Source organism: Gymnoscopelus braueri (genome assembly GCF_963280865.1).
Source record: "Gymnoscopelus braueri genome assembly, chromosome: 3".
Taxonomy (NCBI): Eukaryota; Metazoa; Chordata; class Actinopteri; order Myctophiformes; family Myctophidae; genus Gymnoscopelus; species Gymnoscopelus braueri.
Window position 1 is genome coordinate 51,728,037 of NC_137612.1, and position 14,952 is coordinate 51,742,988.

Genomic DNA, 14,952 nt, shown 5'->3' on the forward strand with positions numbered 1-14,952 from the left:
ACTTGAAATCGAGTTTTTTCATTTTCCCATTAAAGTGGATGGGGAAATTTAATGCACTAATAAATTAATATCAATTAAACTATGTAACCAATCTCTTAGCAAAATACACGCGCACGATTCCCGGTGAAGCCGGTCATTTTGACATATGGCATTTGGGATAATGAGTGTCCTAGTCTCACACTCAATCAAACTCTGCAGCCGCACTGAGGCCCCCTGACATTACCTGTTTGCTTTCTAAACTCGATCTAGCCTTTGATTGCCTTTCAATAAAACCATATTTGATAGACATAGGTATCACCTACATGTTACTGATTATAGGGAATGTTATATTATTGTAATCCGTTGTTTATTTCCTGAGCAATTGAATTATGTTGCAGCTAAAACTCTTGGGGTTGCAACATGGCAACCCCGTTTGCCATGTTGCCATGGAGACCTATGGAGCTTTATGATTGGGTAGTGGAAAAGGCCTCACGTGATTGGCTCATACCCGGAAGTGCAGAGTGCCAAAAATAAAGTTTTGCAATCCGTAGAACAGATCTTCGAGCGAGCAAACTGTTGTTTTTTTCTGGTCACAATGTTCATTGTAAATATAATTCTACAATTACAACATGTTTAACACATGTTACAAACACACAAAAAAATGTATATAGCAAAAAAGTTTAAAATATTTTTTATATGGACACATTTTTATCTTACGAATAAAAATATTTTGCTTACAAATACAAAACTTTTTTTTACGAATACAAATCTTTTTTTTACGAATACAAATATTTTATTTACGAATACAAATATTTTTTTTACGAGTACAAATTATTTTTACGAATACAAATATTTTTTTTACAAATACAAAATTTGTTTACAAATACAAAATCTTTTTACAAGTACAACATAATATTGGCACTAAATTGAGCCCATACTACCCCCACCCTACATGGCCTCAGATTGAACAAGCATAGACAAGAAAAATAAATTAGTATATAAAATAAATACATAACATAATAATAATAATAATACTGCAAAGAACCAAAACAAATACGAGTACAAAACCGCTGAAAAAAGAGAAAAGAAAATAATAATAATCAGTACATGTATTTAATGTTAATAGCATGATTTAAAGGGATATTTCATTATTTTGGTCATTTTGTTGTCTACTCAGGCTTTTGTGAGCCCCCAGTTTTTAATTGCTTGATTCAGTATTTAGATATTTGATATTCATTTTATCAGACACGCCCCCTTCCTATACAAACCCATTGTAACTTCAAGCTCCATTTTAACCATGATAGATTCATCGAAAACACCCAACCTTGGTTCTGGTGACTCTGACTCATACTGCCCTCCTAATATGTGAGGAGACCGTGTTTTTTCGATTTTTTTCATTTATTTAATTACATTTTTAATTGTATTTTATTTTTTGCATTTTACAAAAAAAATATTAAAAATAAATGAAAAAAGTAATTGAAAGAAAGTATTAGAAGGACAATATCAGTCACCAGAACCTAGGACGGGTGTTTCCGATGAATCAAACATGATTAAAATGGAGTTTGAAGTATACAATGGGTTTGTATAGGGGGCGCGTCTGATACAATGAATATAAAATATCTGAATACTGAATCAAGCAACTCAAAAATGGTCCGGGGTGCTCCCCGACGATAAAATGACCCAAAACTGCTCTTCACTTTTTTTTTTAAGTGAATTGAATTGAGTTTATGTTTCTCCAGTGCTGTGGATAAGGTATAAAGCATGTTTTCTTTTGCCTTTACTAATCACTATTCATATGTTTTATTATGTCTTTGCTACTCAAATTATGCTGAATGACCTTTAATTTGGATGAATATGCTCATTTAAGAGATGTTTCCAATATTGCATTAACAATCGCAAATATTAAAAGGTTCTGAATAGCAAACTTTATTTAATTGGCTATATTGTTTAAATAATGAGTTATTACATTATCTTTGTGAATTTTAAGTGAATACATTATTTGTTCAAGTTTAAACTTGAAAAATGTAAATATCATGTGGGTCAACTTACCCCTTGAATTGGATCAACTTACCCCTAACCTGGGGCAAGTTGAGCCACGAGCGCACTTTCTTTTTTAGAAGTTCATATTTGTATGGCCCTTTAGACATAGATGCTCAATCATAATTTCAATTGATAAAAGACATCCGCACTCCTGATCTCGGGTGAGGACAAGTTGCAAGTTGAGGAAGCTCTCAGCTCTGAACTCTCAAAAATCCGTACATGGCTTACCAATAACAAACTGTCACTACACCTTGGGAAAACTGAATCCATTCTATTTGGGACCAAACATTCCCTCAGTAAAATGAAGGTAAATGACTTCAAGGTCAAAATCGATGACACAATCATCACTAGCAAAGAAGAGATTACCTATTTGGGATGTATTCTTGACAAATACCTGACAGCGAACAGGAACAGTTTGCAGTTACAGGCAGCATTCATGTCGTTAATGTATAGAAGGAACAGTAACGGCCCTAGAATGCTGCCTTGAGGAACCCCGCAGCTCACCGGGAGGGATGAGGACATGGTTCCGTTGATGTCAACCACTTGTTCTCTACCCTCCAAGTAGGATCTCATCCAATTTAGTGATGTGCAATCAAAACCAATCACCTTCAGCTTATCAAGTAGAATTTCGTGGTTTACAGTGTCAAACGCCTTTTGGAGGTCCAGCATGACCATGCCGCAGTATTTGCCCGAGTCTACCTCATGTTTGATGTAATCGGTCAAATACAGTAGGCATGTGTCAGTGGAGTGGGATGTTCTGAACATAGACGGATTAAAGTGAAAATGGGCCCTGTGCACAAAATCGCAACGGACCCCGCGCGCGCGCAGTGTGCATTTTTTTGCGGTTATTGCGGTTATATTGGCCGTTTTGGGGCGTTTTTTGGTTACTTTATTTCGGTTTTAGGGTTAGGGTATATATATATTATATATATTTTTTAAAAGCCTATTAAATCCAAGGCCCCCCATTGGCTCAGGGCCCTGTGCACGTGCACACTGTGCCCAAGCCATAATCCGTCCCTGGTTCTGAAGCCCGATTGGAATTCAAACAACAGTTTACGCTCGCTGAGGTAGCTGTTGATTTGTTCTTGGATTGATCGCTCTATAACCTTTGAGATGGAACAAAGGATGGAAACAGGCCTATACAGTAGTTGCCAGGATCTAGTTTGCTTCCTTTTTTATATAGAGGGATTACTCTTGCCAACTTGCATGAGTCACACATGAGTGACACATCGCTGACAAAGCTGCACTCAGATCACATTAATTATATTCCAGTTCTTAATGTACTTTGGTGATAAAGACAATCTATTTGGTACAAATTCTCCGATCCAGGGCCATCAACTGTGACCTTTTTGTCAAGATGCAATATATAGTATATAATATACTTCAACAATTAGGACATGGAGCTCACTTTAAACTGCGGCCATCTGTTCTATTAAAAAATATTAATAATAATAAATGCATAGAGTAACTGTCATGAAGGGCGTTTTGATTACCGTGATTACACATATTTTTTCATCAGATTATAAGTAACATCTGGTGATATGACACAATACCTTACATGCTCATTCTGCATGCATACAGTTGACATAGAAAACAGAACATTCTCTCTGTTCAGTGTATGTTTGTGCAGAGACCTGCAGACATTAGCGCCAATCCTGTGGGTGCCGGGGAGCCCGAGCACCCAATGAGAAAGCCGAGCACCCACAGGAAATGTGTCAGTTGAATGACTGTTGTGTGATGCTTTGTAACGTGCACAGGATGCATGATGTACCCGCTCTCAGAGATGGTGGTTGCAGAGAGGCATGTGGTTCTTTGTGACCACATCCTCTGCTCTCATGCTCATGAGAGCAGAGGATGTTTCATATCTACCCACACGCACAACCGTTAACTTCACCTTGTCAAAACAAGATGGTGTCGACATGCACAGCGGTGAACTTCACCCTGTCAAAACAAGATGGCGACTGACAAGTCGACTTGCTTGGTCTCCACACAAACAACCTTTGATTTCCTATACTAACACATCTGGTCAAAATTCATGTCAGATCCTGTGTCTAGGTGAGACATGACCATTGACACAATCTAAATGTCTCAATAGAAGAGCAGGGAGACAAAATATAACCACCCCAAACGGATAAGTTATATTATATTAACATACTTTACCATACAGATTCGACAAAATTACATTTCATTCATTAAAAAAAGTGACATAGTGCCTTTTTAAGTAGATCTCATAACTCTTGTTTCAGAGAAGTAATTCTCTGAAACCACCTGCACTGCATGCACTGATGTGCTTGTAGAGCCACTACGTTATACAAAGCCTGCAAAGAAACACCTATAAAAACATAGAAATGACTGAGGAACCAGAACTAAATACTTTTACTCCTACACACCCATACAAGATGTAACAAAGAGGCGAGCGGAGGGGGAAGCCAGAAACACGGCTAGTGTGAGAGCAGAAGTGTGGAAAAAATAAACAGCCAACCTAAAAGTACTCAGTACTTTACAGTCTTCTTAGAAATGTACTTGAGTAAAAGTAAAATATTTGTCTCGGAAATGTACTCAAGTAAGAGTAATAAGTATCAAAAAAAATCTAATACTCAAGTAAAGTACAGATCCTCAGAATCTGTACTTAAGTACAGTACTCAAGTACATTTACTCCGTTACTGTCCACCACTGATAATGCATCATAGACATGGCATGCATAGCAAGTGTTACAGCGTCTTCCTCTGATATGTGGAAATATCCCCACACAGCAGACATGCTGTCTGTCTGTCTGTCTGTCTGTCTGTCTGCCTGTCTGTCTGTCTGTCTTATTCTGGTATGTGTAAATATCTCCACACAGCAGACATGTTGGTGGTGAGCCAGCCAGCCAGCCAGACAGACATGTGCACACGCCATGCTTGTCACGTTCAACATTAACACTTCTACAGACGAGGACGGTGGACTCATCAGGTCGTGTGATCGGTAAGGGCTGAAGCCACAAACCAAACACATAAAAAGAGGGGAAAGACCAATTATTTTTGTTGTATTGGCCAATGCAGAGGCAAGAACGCCTTGCACCAACTATACGTTTAGTCACCATGATGAAGGCTGTCTGCTGCGTAGGTACACTATATATATATATATATATATATATATATATATATATAATACAATAAAGGCTTTTTATTCTTGCTGTGTAACTTTATCACCCAATTGTAACAAAGAGCACCTTGGTTTGGAATTTTACTCTTTGCCAAAAAGACGCTCCTTTTTCTTTCTTTTTTTTCCTCCAACACATGATGGTGTTATATTGTTAAATACATTGTATTAACTTTTTAACAATACTATAAAAAGTAAAACTATTTGCGTCTGAGATGTAGTGAAGTAGAAGTTAGTACAAAGTTATCAAGAAAATAAATACAATGAAATACTCGAGTAAAAGTAGGCTACAGTACAGAGTAAATGTATACTTAGTTACTTTACACCATTGTGCGGTGGTGGAAAAAGTACTCAAAAGTTTTACTTAAGTAAAAGTATCAATACTGCAATGTAGAAGTACTCTGTTACAAGCAAAAGTCCAGAATTCTAAATTTACTTGAGTAAAAGTACAAAAGTATTGGTATCAAAATGTACTTAAAGTACCAAAAGTAAAAGTAGTAGAATGTTTGAAAATAATAATTTTAGTGGAGTAAAATAACAATATTTGCCTCTGAGATGTAGTGGAGTAGAAGTAAAAGTATAGACAATTGGAAATTCTCCTGTAAAGTAAAAGTACCTCAAAATTGTACTTAAGTACAGTACTTGAGTAAATGTACTTAGTTACTTTACACCACTGTGAATGACGTGGAGCTACGGCAGGGACAAAGGCTGGCAGCGTTCCAGAACAATTTGCATCATGTCAACCCTCCAGCCATGTTTTATTCAAGAGCCTCAAGTGAAGCGGTCTTGTTGTGGCATTTTCAACATTTGAGGAGATCTCATGAGGCCCCCTGACTGTTTGAGACCCCATGTGGGATTTTTTAAAGGGCCTCGAATGACTGGAAAGCTGTTTATTTATATTTATTTAAAAACAGAAAACCTCTCACGAGGCCCCCTGACTGTGTGGGGCCCCAGGCGGCCACCGAACCTTGCGTACAGCAAAGCACGGCCCTGGCCTGCGTGTGTGTTTTGATTTGTGTTGTGCCGTGTGTGTGTGTGTGTGTGTGTGTGTGTGTGTGTGTGTGTGTGTGTGTGTGTGTGTGTGTGTGTGTGTGTGTGTGTGTGTGTGTGTGTGTGTGTGTGCTTGCGTGTTTATTTCATCTGTGTCAGTGCTGCTTGCTTGCGTGTGTGTTTAATTTGTGTCGTGTGTGAGCGTGTGTGCTTGTGTGACACGTTTGTTGTCTCCGCCAGGCCGAAGCCGTGGCGAGAGAGTATGTTTTACCCCCTGTCCGTCCGTTTGTGTGTCCGTGTGTCCGTCCATCTGTCTGTGAGCAGCTAATCTCCGGCACCGTTGGCCCGGTCGCTGCGAAACTGTGCACACACATTCCCTGGATACCAATTCAGAACCTCTGCCCCACATTTTTCACATGGGCCTGTTAGAGCGCCACCAGGAGGCCAATTTGTGCAAAACCTTTTTTTTTAAATTACTCCTACAGATTTTATCCAAAGGTCACGCAAATCGGTAAACAGTATCTCTATAGTCATGTGATCAACACGGATCTGTCCCATTTCCCATATTCCATCCTCATTGCCTAAGGTTGGCTTCCAAAGTTTACAGGATTGGTCCGTTTTGAACAAAATGCCTCAAATCATGAACGCAGCATAAGATTTCCGTGAAATTGTGCACGCACATTCCCACTATGCCAAGGAACAAATGCCACTTCAAAACTTTCAAATCAGCCTCATGGTGGCGCTATAACAGGCTGATCACATTTTTACTTATAACTGCACAGATCTGCGTGAAACTTTGCACGCATACTCCCTAGAGGCCAAGGAACAACCTTTGACCTGCATTTTTTACATCTGCCTTTTAGAGCGCCACCAGGAGGCCGACTTTTGGAAAACACATTTTTTGCTCTTACTCCTTCAGATTCTGTCCAAAAATCACGCAAATCGGTACACAGTATCTCTATAGTCATATCATCAAGACGGATGTGTCCGATATTTCATATTCCATCTTAATTGGCTAACATTGACTTACAAAGTTTGCAGGATAGGTCCGTTTTGAACAAAATGCCTCAAATCATGAACGCAGTGTGTGATTGCCGTGCAATTTCACACGCACATTCCCACTAGGCCGAGGAACAAATGCCACCCTTTTCACATTGGCCTGTTATAGCGCCTGTTATAGCGCCACCAGCAGGTCTAATTTAGCAAAACACATTTTTGGAACAAAATGCTTCAAATCATGAATGCAGTGTCCGATTGCCGTGAAAGGCCTAAAAAGAAATGCCACCCTTTTCACATTGGCATATTATAGCTCCACAAGGAGGCCATAGTAACCTACCTGACCTGGCGGAGACTTGTACTCCGAGGAGCACTTTTTCTAGTTTGTTTTCACTTGCTTCATTCACGTTGGTGCGCGTGTGTGTGTGTGTGTGTGTGTGTGTGTGTGTGTGTGTGTGTGTGTGTGTGTGTGTGTGTGTGTGTGTGTGTGTGTGTGTGTGTGTGTGTGTGTGTGTGTGTGAGAGAGACAGAGACAGGGAGAGAGGCTGTGTGTGTGTGTGCGTGCGTGCGTGCGTGAGTGCGTGCGTGCGTGCGTGCGTGCGTGCGTGCGTGCGTGCGTGCGTGCGTGCAACCAGTGATATGGAACATGGGAAGAGGTCTACTGTTTATTTGTATCACTGGCTGCTATGTTTAAAGCTGCATTACACCTCAAGCAGACTAATCAAACGTTTTAATTAATTGTCTGGTTCTGGTCTTATTTTGTTTAATAACCCACTGAGCATTTTTCGGGCTATTAGACGTCTAAATGACGTCTAAATGTCACCTAGCCGTCTAGGCTAAATCCGGTTTATGAGTGGTCTAGATTTGAACGTTTTTTCAACGTCTAAACATAGCCTAGACGTTGTTTCAACGTCTAGTGAACGGATATACGTTTATATCAAGACGTTTAAATAACGGTTATTAAACGTCAAGTATTGTTTTAGACGTCAGGCAAACGTTGAAATTGAACTCCATTTTAGACCTTGTTTTTAATTAAAAGGTTGAAATGCAGACATCATTTTAGACGTCTAGATTAATCTATATATAGGCTCACAATGATCACTAGATTTAATTAAATCTAGACGTCTAAAGGATGTCATTTAAACGTCTAGATTAAAAAATATATATATAATTCAATATAGACGTTTGAATAACGTCTAAATGACGACTAAGCATGTTCTACCTTTAAAACGTATAAAACTTTTCACAAGAAACCCAATTTCTGAAAGTTTAAAGGGAAAAACTTGCAAAACTAAAAGCAGACCATGTTGCATTGAAATGCTTACCTTATTGCAAATGGTAATGTAGTCACGATGTTCTGATCATTTAATTACATTTTACTACTGTGTTCTTAGTTCCCTTCAGCATTCTACAACTGTAAGTTTAATTTCAATAGCAAGACATTTTTATTTCACATTTAAACAAATTAAAACCATACGAAAGTTTTGTACAATCAATTTTAATTGACATTTCTTAGAAAAACATCTCAAACTTAAGGAGAATTTTGGACTAAGGACTAAGGTTTTCTTACCTTTTCTATGACGTTATGATATCTTAGGATGGAGTTACATTTTTCTACTGTACGATTCATCCTAAGATATCATAACGTCATAGAAAAGGTAAGGAAACCTTAGTCCAACATTCACCTTTAAGGACGGGTGCCTTGGACAAACTGCATTTTTTTTTTTTTTTACAAACTGCAAATATTCTGTCTTGATGAAAGGCCTCTTCATGTGCTGTCCACCACCACGAAGGTTGAACAGTTTCATAAGGCCATTGGTGAACAGTCTGAAACAAACAGAAAACATGCAGATTGTAAACCGCATACTCTGACAACCTGTAATGAGGCCAATTATGTTGATATGAAAAGCAATAACCCCCATTCCTATTCTATTATCTTAATGATTATATTATTACATTTTGGGGGCTGCGGTTACATTGACATATTTTTCCACTTATATTCGGAATGACTGCTCATTCATAATAAAAATGCTCATGTAAACACCTCAATTGGAATCGAATATTCCATTACGGTCTGAATTTTCATTCTGGTTGGGAAGGGTGGTATATATGTTACAGGTAGATTGGCATTCCAGGTAGAATGGAAAATAAGCGCTTGTTTTCACCGCCCGTCCGCCCCCCAGGCAATTCTGTAGAACCAACGCCAGAGGGCAATGCAAGCCACACATGAGTCCCACACCACACACGCACGCATGCACACGCACACAAACGAGCACGCACACACGCATACGCGCACATGCACGCGCGCGCGCACACACCCGCGAACAAGGGGGCGAGACTGAGGAGGCGGGGCTGGCGGGCTATGTTAGTGCAGTGAGTGGCAGTTGGGGCAAACCATAGCGGGGCAAACGCAGTCCCCACAACATCATTTACTATTCTGTGCCTATCGGTACATAACTCGGACGGCGCTTAGTCGACTAGGAGACCATCGGCCGGTCGTCGCGGGCACTCGCGCCTGGAGGCGCTCGGGCGCGACTCCTTGGCCTCAAGGTCTCCTTAGTCGGAGCGCCTCCGTCATGGTCCAAAACTATACTTTATCGGCGAAAAAAAAGAGTCCGCGGTTGTTTGAAAAAGTAATGTCCCGAGCGGGAGTCAAACCCAGACTCCCAGTGATAGTGGATGGGGAGTCCAATGATTATCGAAGTGCGCCACTGAAGGCAGTATGTATGTATATTCATGTTGTCGTTGTCCTCGCATCGCAGCCCCGTCCCGAGCCTAAAAACAAGCGCTCCACTTCCAATCTACCTGGAATGCCAATCTACCTGTGACATATACACCAATCGGAATTTACCATATAAACACTTTATAACGCTCCTCTCTGTTTGGAATACATGCATTCTTTTGCACATGACCACGCTTAGTAGTGCTGTCAGAATTGGCCAAAAAGTATATATCAAATCCCGATTTTTTATTATTTTTTATATATAAAATATTGTATGTTTTAAAACTTTATTTCAAAGACTGCATAAGTCTATGTCTCTGTATGCGTTGGCCACGGTTGGTGCTGAGAAGCACTCGCTCCTGCAGGATAAAAATGAATAATTCATATTTTATAGCGTTGTTTAATAAGCTTATATACTGTAACGGTTAAGCCCAGACTTGTCCAGGAGAACGGACGCTCCGAGGATCTGAGCCTGTGATGGAGGAACAATCTTTACCTGTCTTTGATATGCAAAGGGAACTTATAATCAAAAGAATCTATTCAGCCAGAAAATAAAATTAAGCTAGCCTACATGAGAAATGTGAAACTAAACTAAACTAAACTAAACTAGATCTGCTACTTTCGCATTAAAATGGTGATAAAGGAACGCGGGGAAGCTCTGCCCAGGGTAGTGGAGCCGGGCAGCCCCTGGTCCATGAGTTCATTTTGAATGAATAGTAGATAGTCCATGTAACTGCAGCCAATGTGTACTCATACCTGTCTAGGATCTTCTTTGTGCAGGTCTTTATGTCTTTCCCCCCGACATGACACAGATTAAAAATCTGTATGATATAAAATAATATTAACAGAGATGTATATATATATATTTTTTAAAATGTGTTTAAGCATATTCTTTTTGTAACTTACCATCGAACGTCGCAGGCGAGGAATCTCCAGGTACTTAGCTACCTTTTTGAATTGCTCAAGGTTCGCTATATGGACTGGAGGGTCTTCTTCATCATCTTGGTCTTTGAGGCCTTTCAATTCAATTCAATTCAATTTTATTAAAGTGTCAAATCACAACAAGACACTTTACATGTAGAGAAGAGACCCGACAATCCCACCCTGAGCAAGCAATTTTGCGACAGTGGCAACGAAAAACTCCCTCTTAACTGGAAGAAACGTCAGGCAGACCCTAGGCTCTAGGGTGGGGGCCATCTGCCTCGACCGTGTCGGGGGAAAGAAGAGAGAGAGCGGGAGAGACAGAGGAGAGACACAAAGAGATACAGTACAAGTAGTAACAATGACAATAGTAGAAAATATAATAGTGTAAGATAGTATATGATAATATAATATAGTACAGCAATAATATGTATGCAGTATATAATGGTATAATATAAGAATGTTAAGATAATATACAGTATAGTGTAATGGTATAGTGTGATGTAGTAGAAATCCACGGTCGTGCTCCATGGAGAGGCCCGGTCCGCAGTCACAGTCTTGAGTCGCAGCAGGGAGTCCGTAGTGACAGTCCATGGACCTGCGACGTGGGAGATAAAAGAAACTCCAGGGAACGGGTCCCCGGATGTAGAATAAGTGGCAGGCCTTACTAGAGCGTGAATCCGTACAGGGTTAATTACGATTGTACCAATGGGACACAAACCCACACAACCAAAAGGGAGGACGAGAAGAGAGAGGGAGAGAGGGGGGAGGTGGGAGAGGATGACTATAGGATGACTGAGTCTATACACTTCGGCTATAGGCTTTATCATAGAGAAAGGTTTTTGATCTAGTCTTAAATATACAGTGTGTCTGCTTCACGGACTGAGACTGGGAGAAGGTTCCACAGCTGAGGTGCCTGAAACTTAAATACTATGCCTCCTGTTCTAGCTTTTTTGGGGTTTCCTGGAGCCGTAAGCATTTTTTCATACTGTGGACGCAATGGTGTTCAGGTTGGTTTATAGGGCTCGATAAGTTCTTTGAGATATACTGGTGCCTGTCCATTGAGAGCCTTGTATGTGAGGAGGAGAACTTTAAACTCTATTCTGTATTTAACCGATATGATCTCTTCTTCTGGTTCCTGTCAGTATGCGTGCAGTGGCATTCTGGACTAGCTGCAGGCTATTTTGGGACTTGCTTGGGCAGCCTGATAATAAAGCGTTGCAATAGTCCAGCCTAGAAGTAACAAATGCGTGAACAGAATGTGCCTAACTTTTGCAATATTACGCAGGTGAAAAAAGGCATTTATTGAAATTTGTTTTATGTGGGACTGAAAGGACATATCTTGGTCAAATGTGACTCCCAGATTCTTTACAGTGGCCCTGGAGGTCAAGGTAATACCATCTAGGGTAAAATTCTTGCTTAGGGCCAAGTACAATAACTTCAGTTTTGTCCGAGTTGAGGAGTAGGTAATTACGGGTCATCCAACTCTTGATGTCTATAAGACATGCTTGAAGTTTAGCCAGTTGATTCATGTTGTTTCATCTGGCTTCATCGATAGATATAATTGTGTATCATCTGCATAACAGTGGAAATGTATAGAGTGTTTCCTAATTATCTCACCTAAAGGAAGCATATATAGAGTAAATAGTATTGGTCCAAGTACAGAGCCTTGTGGGACTCCGTATTTAACCTTTTCACGTAATGAAGGTGTATCGTTAACGCTTACAAATTGAAATCTGTCAGACAGATAAGACTCAAACCAGTTCAATGCAGCACCCTTAATGCCAACCAAATGCTGTAGTCTCTGCAACAAAATATGGTGATCAATAGTATCAAATGCAGCACTGAGGTCCAACAAAACCAGTACAGAGAGAAGGTTGTTATCTGATGCAATCAGGAGGTCATTTGTGACCCTCACCAATGCTGTCTCAGTGCTACGGTGTGCTCTGAATCCTGACCGAAAAGCTTCAAATAGCTTGTTGTTATGTAAAAAGTCACATAACTGCTTGGCGACTGCTTTCGCAAGGATTTTCTGAGAGAAATGGAAGGTTCGATATAGGTCTATAGTTAGCCAAAATGCCTGAGTCGAGAGTAGGCTTCTTGAGGAGAGGTTTGATGACAGCTACTTTAAAGGACTGTGGTACGTAGCCCGTCACCAGAGACCATATGGATCATATCGAGTAGGGATGCACCAACCGGGGTCAGGACCTCTTTAAGTAATCTAGTTGGGACTGGATCCAAGAGACAGGTCGTTGGTTTGGAAGATGTGATCATTAAAGTACATTCGGAGAGCTCGACCGGAGAGAAACTGTCCAAATATACACTATGTCGTACAGCCACTTCTGAGGATACTACATCGGAGGGTGGTCCAGTAGGGGCTGAGAGTAGTAGGTTATCAATACTATCTCTGATAGTATTGATTTTACCATTGAAAAAATTCATGAAATCATTGCTGCTAAGGGATATAGGAATACGTGGATCAGTAGAGTCATGACTTTTTGTCAATTTGGCTAGAGTGTCAAAAAGGAACCTATGGTTGTTTTTGTTTTCCTCTATTAAGGATGAATAATAGGTGGCTCTGGCATTGCAGAGAGCCTTCCTATATATTTTAAGGCTGTTCTGCCAGGCTATACAGGATTCTTTCTGTTTGGTTGAACGCCATATCCTTTCAAGCTTACGTGACGTTCGCTTGAGATTTTTTGTTTCAGAGTTATACCATGGGGCTAGCCTCTGTTGCTTTATTACCCTCTTTCAACACTATCAACAAGGTGATCGACCTGAGAGGGGCTATAAGTAAAGAGATATTCAATTGTATTGGAATATACTGAGTTGATGGCTGATGGTATTGCTTCCTTAAATTTGCCCACAGCACTATCGGATAGATTTCTACCAAAGACATTTTTGTCCAATGGTGAGTAATCAATTAATGTAAAATCTAAAGTTATTAAATAGTGGTCGGAAAGGTTCTCATTATATGGGAAGACTATGAGATGTTCAATTTCAATACCATAGACCAAAACAAGGTCGAGGGTATGGTTGAACTTGTGAGTAGGTTTATCTACACACTGAGAGAAACCGATTGACTCAATTAATGTAATAAACGCTTTACTGAGGCTATCGGTTAGGGACAGGTCGATTTTTAAAGAAGGGTACCCCTGGAGAAAATGTATGTACCTTGATCTAAAATGCCATGACCCTCCCTTAGACAAAACATAATAATCAATGACCCTCCCCAAGTGATTAAAAAAAAAAGATTAACCCTCCCCGCCTAGGAGTGAGTGTCACGACATATTGTCCCACGATATAGCCTATTGTGGTATTAAAATGTGACGATAGGTATTGTCATGATGTCATACTGTATCGTAATATTTTTTTGATAAACGAAAAACACTTTTTTTCTTCTTACTGTATGGTGTATGATATGAAATGTAAATCTTATCATAATCACAGTAATTATTAATCATGTCTTCCATCGTATTCAAGATATTTTGGAGAGAAATGAAACAGACTCCAGTCACTTTCAGTTTAAAGCACTGCAAGGGGAGGTGTTGTGTGTCAGCTGATGCTCGTTGACGCTCGTTAATGTGACATGCATCAAAGCAATTATTCCTCTGCAAATAGGCCTACATCTAATCTAAGATTGTTTACATGGTATTATACTGTATCTGGTATTATAGATTTTTTTTGAGCTGTTGGAAATAACTAGGCTGCACTTGGTTGGTAAAGTCCAGACGACAAAAATATGAGGTTTGTGGAACTTATAGTTATGCATTGTTATTACGGGGCCAGGCTGCCAGCATGGCTCCGTTTTGATATTGGCATTATTTTTCTTCTCCTTCTTCTGCCACTTTTCACAGTTCTGGCTTAACCGTGCATACGCTTTTTACAAAACTCGGCCATATGGTAGATGGTCATGAAAAACTATCAAAAAATAAACCTCATAATCTTTCGTCAAAGGGTGGCGCTATAGCACTCAATTGAAAGTACCAACTTTGAACAGGTACAACTCGTGCCCTGTTTGACCTACAGCCATGAAACTTTGATACACATATGCGGCTCTTCATGCCCGACAATTTTCGTGGTCTGAGTTTTGACCTCTGACCTTTAGATCTCCCACCATTTTGAATTATATGAAAAACATTCATTGGGTCTTAAAAGCTTCA

The 14,952-nt window shown here is 39.9% G+C and overlaps 1 protein-coding gene across 2 annotated transcripts in view; it reads left to right on the forward strand.

Moving 5' to 3' along the window:
* The first annotated feature begins 4,850 nt into the window (after positions 1-4,850).
* The window catches only part of LOC308082553 (receptor-interacting serine/threonine-protein kinase 3-like), an 84,533-nt gene continuing 74,431 nt past the window's right edge, over positions 4,851-14,952 (forward strand). For both annotated transcript variants that reach the window (XM_080424371.1, XM_080424372.1), the window contains exon 1: positions 4,851-4,983. The gene's annotated coding sequence lies outside the window, so the exon portion shown is untranslated. The remainder of the gene's footprint in view (positions 4,984-14,952) is intronic.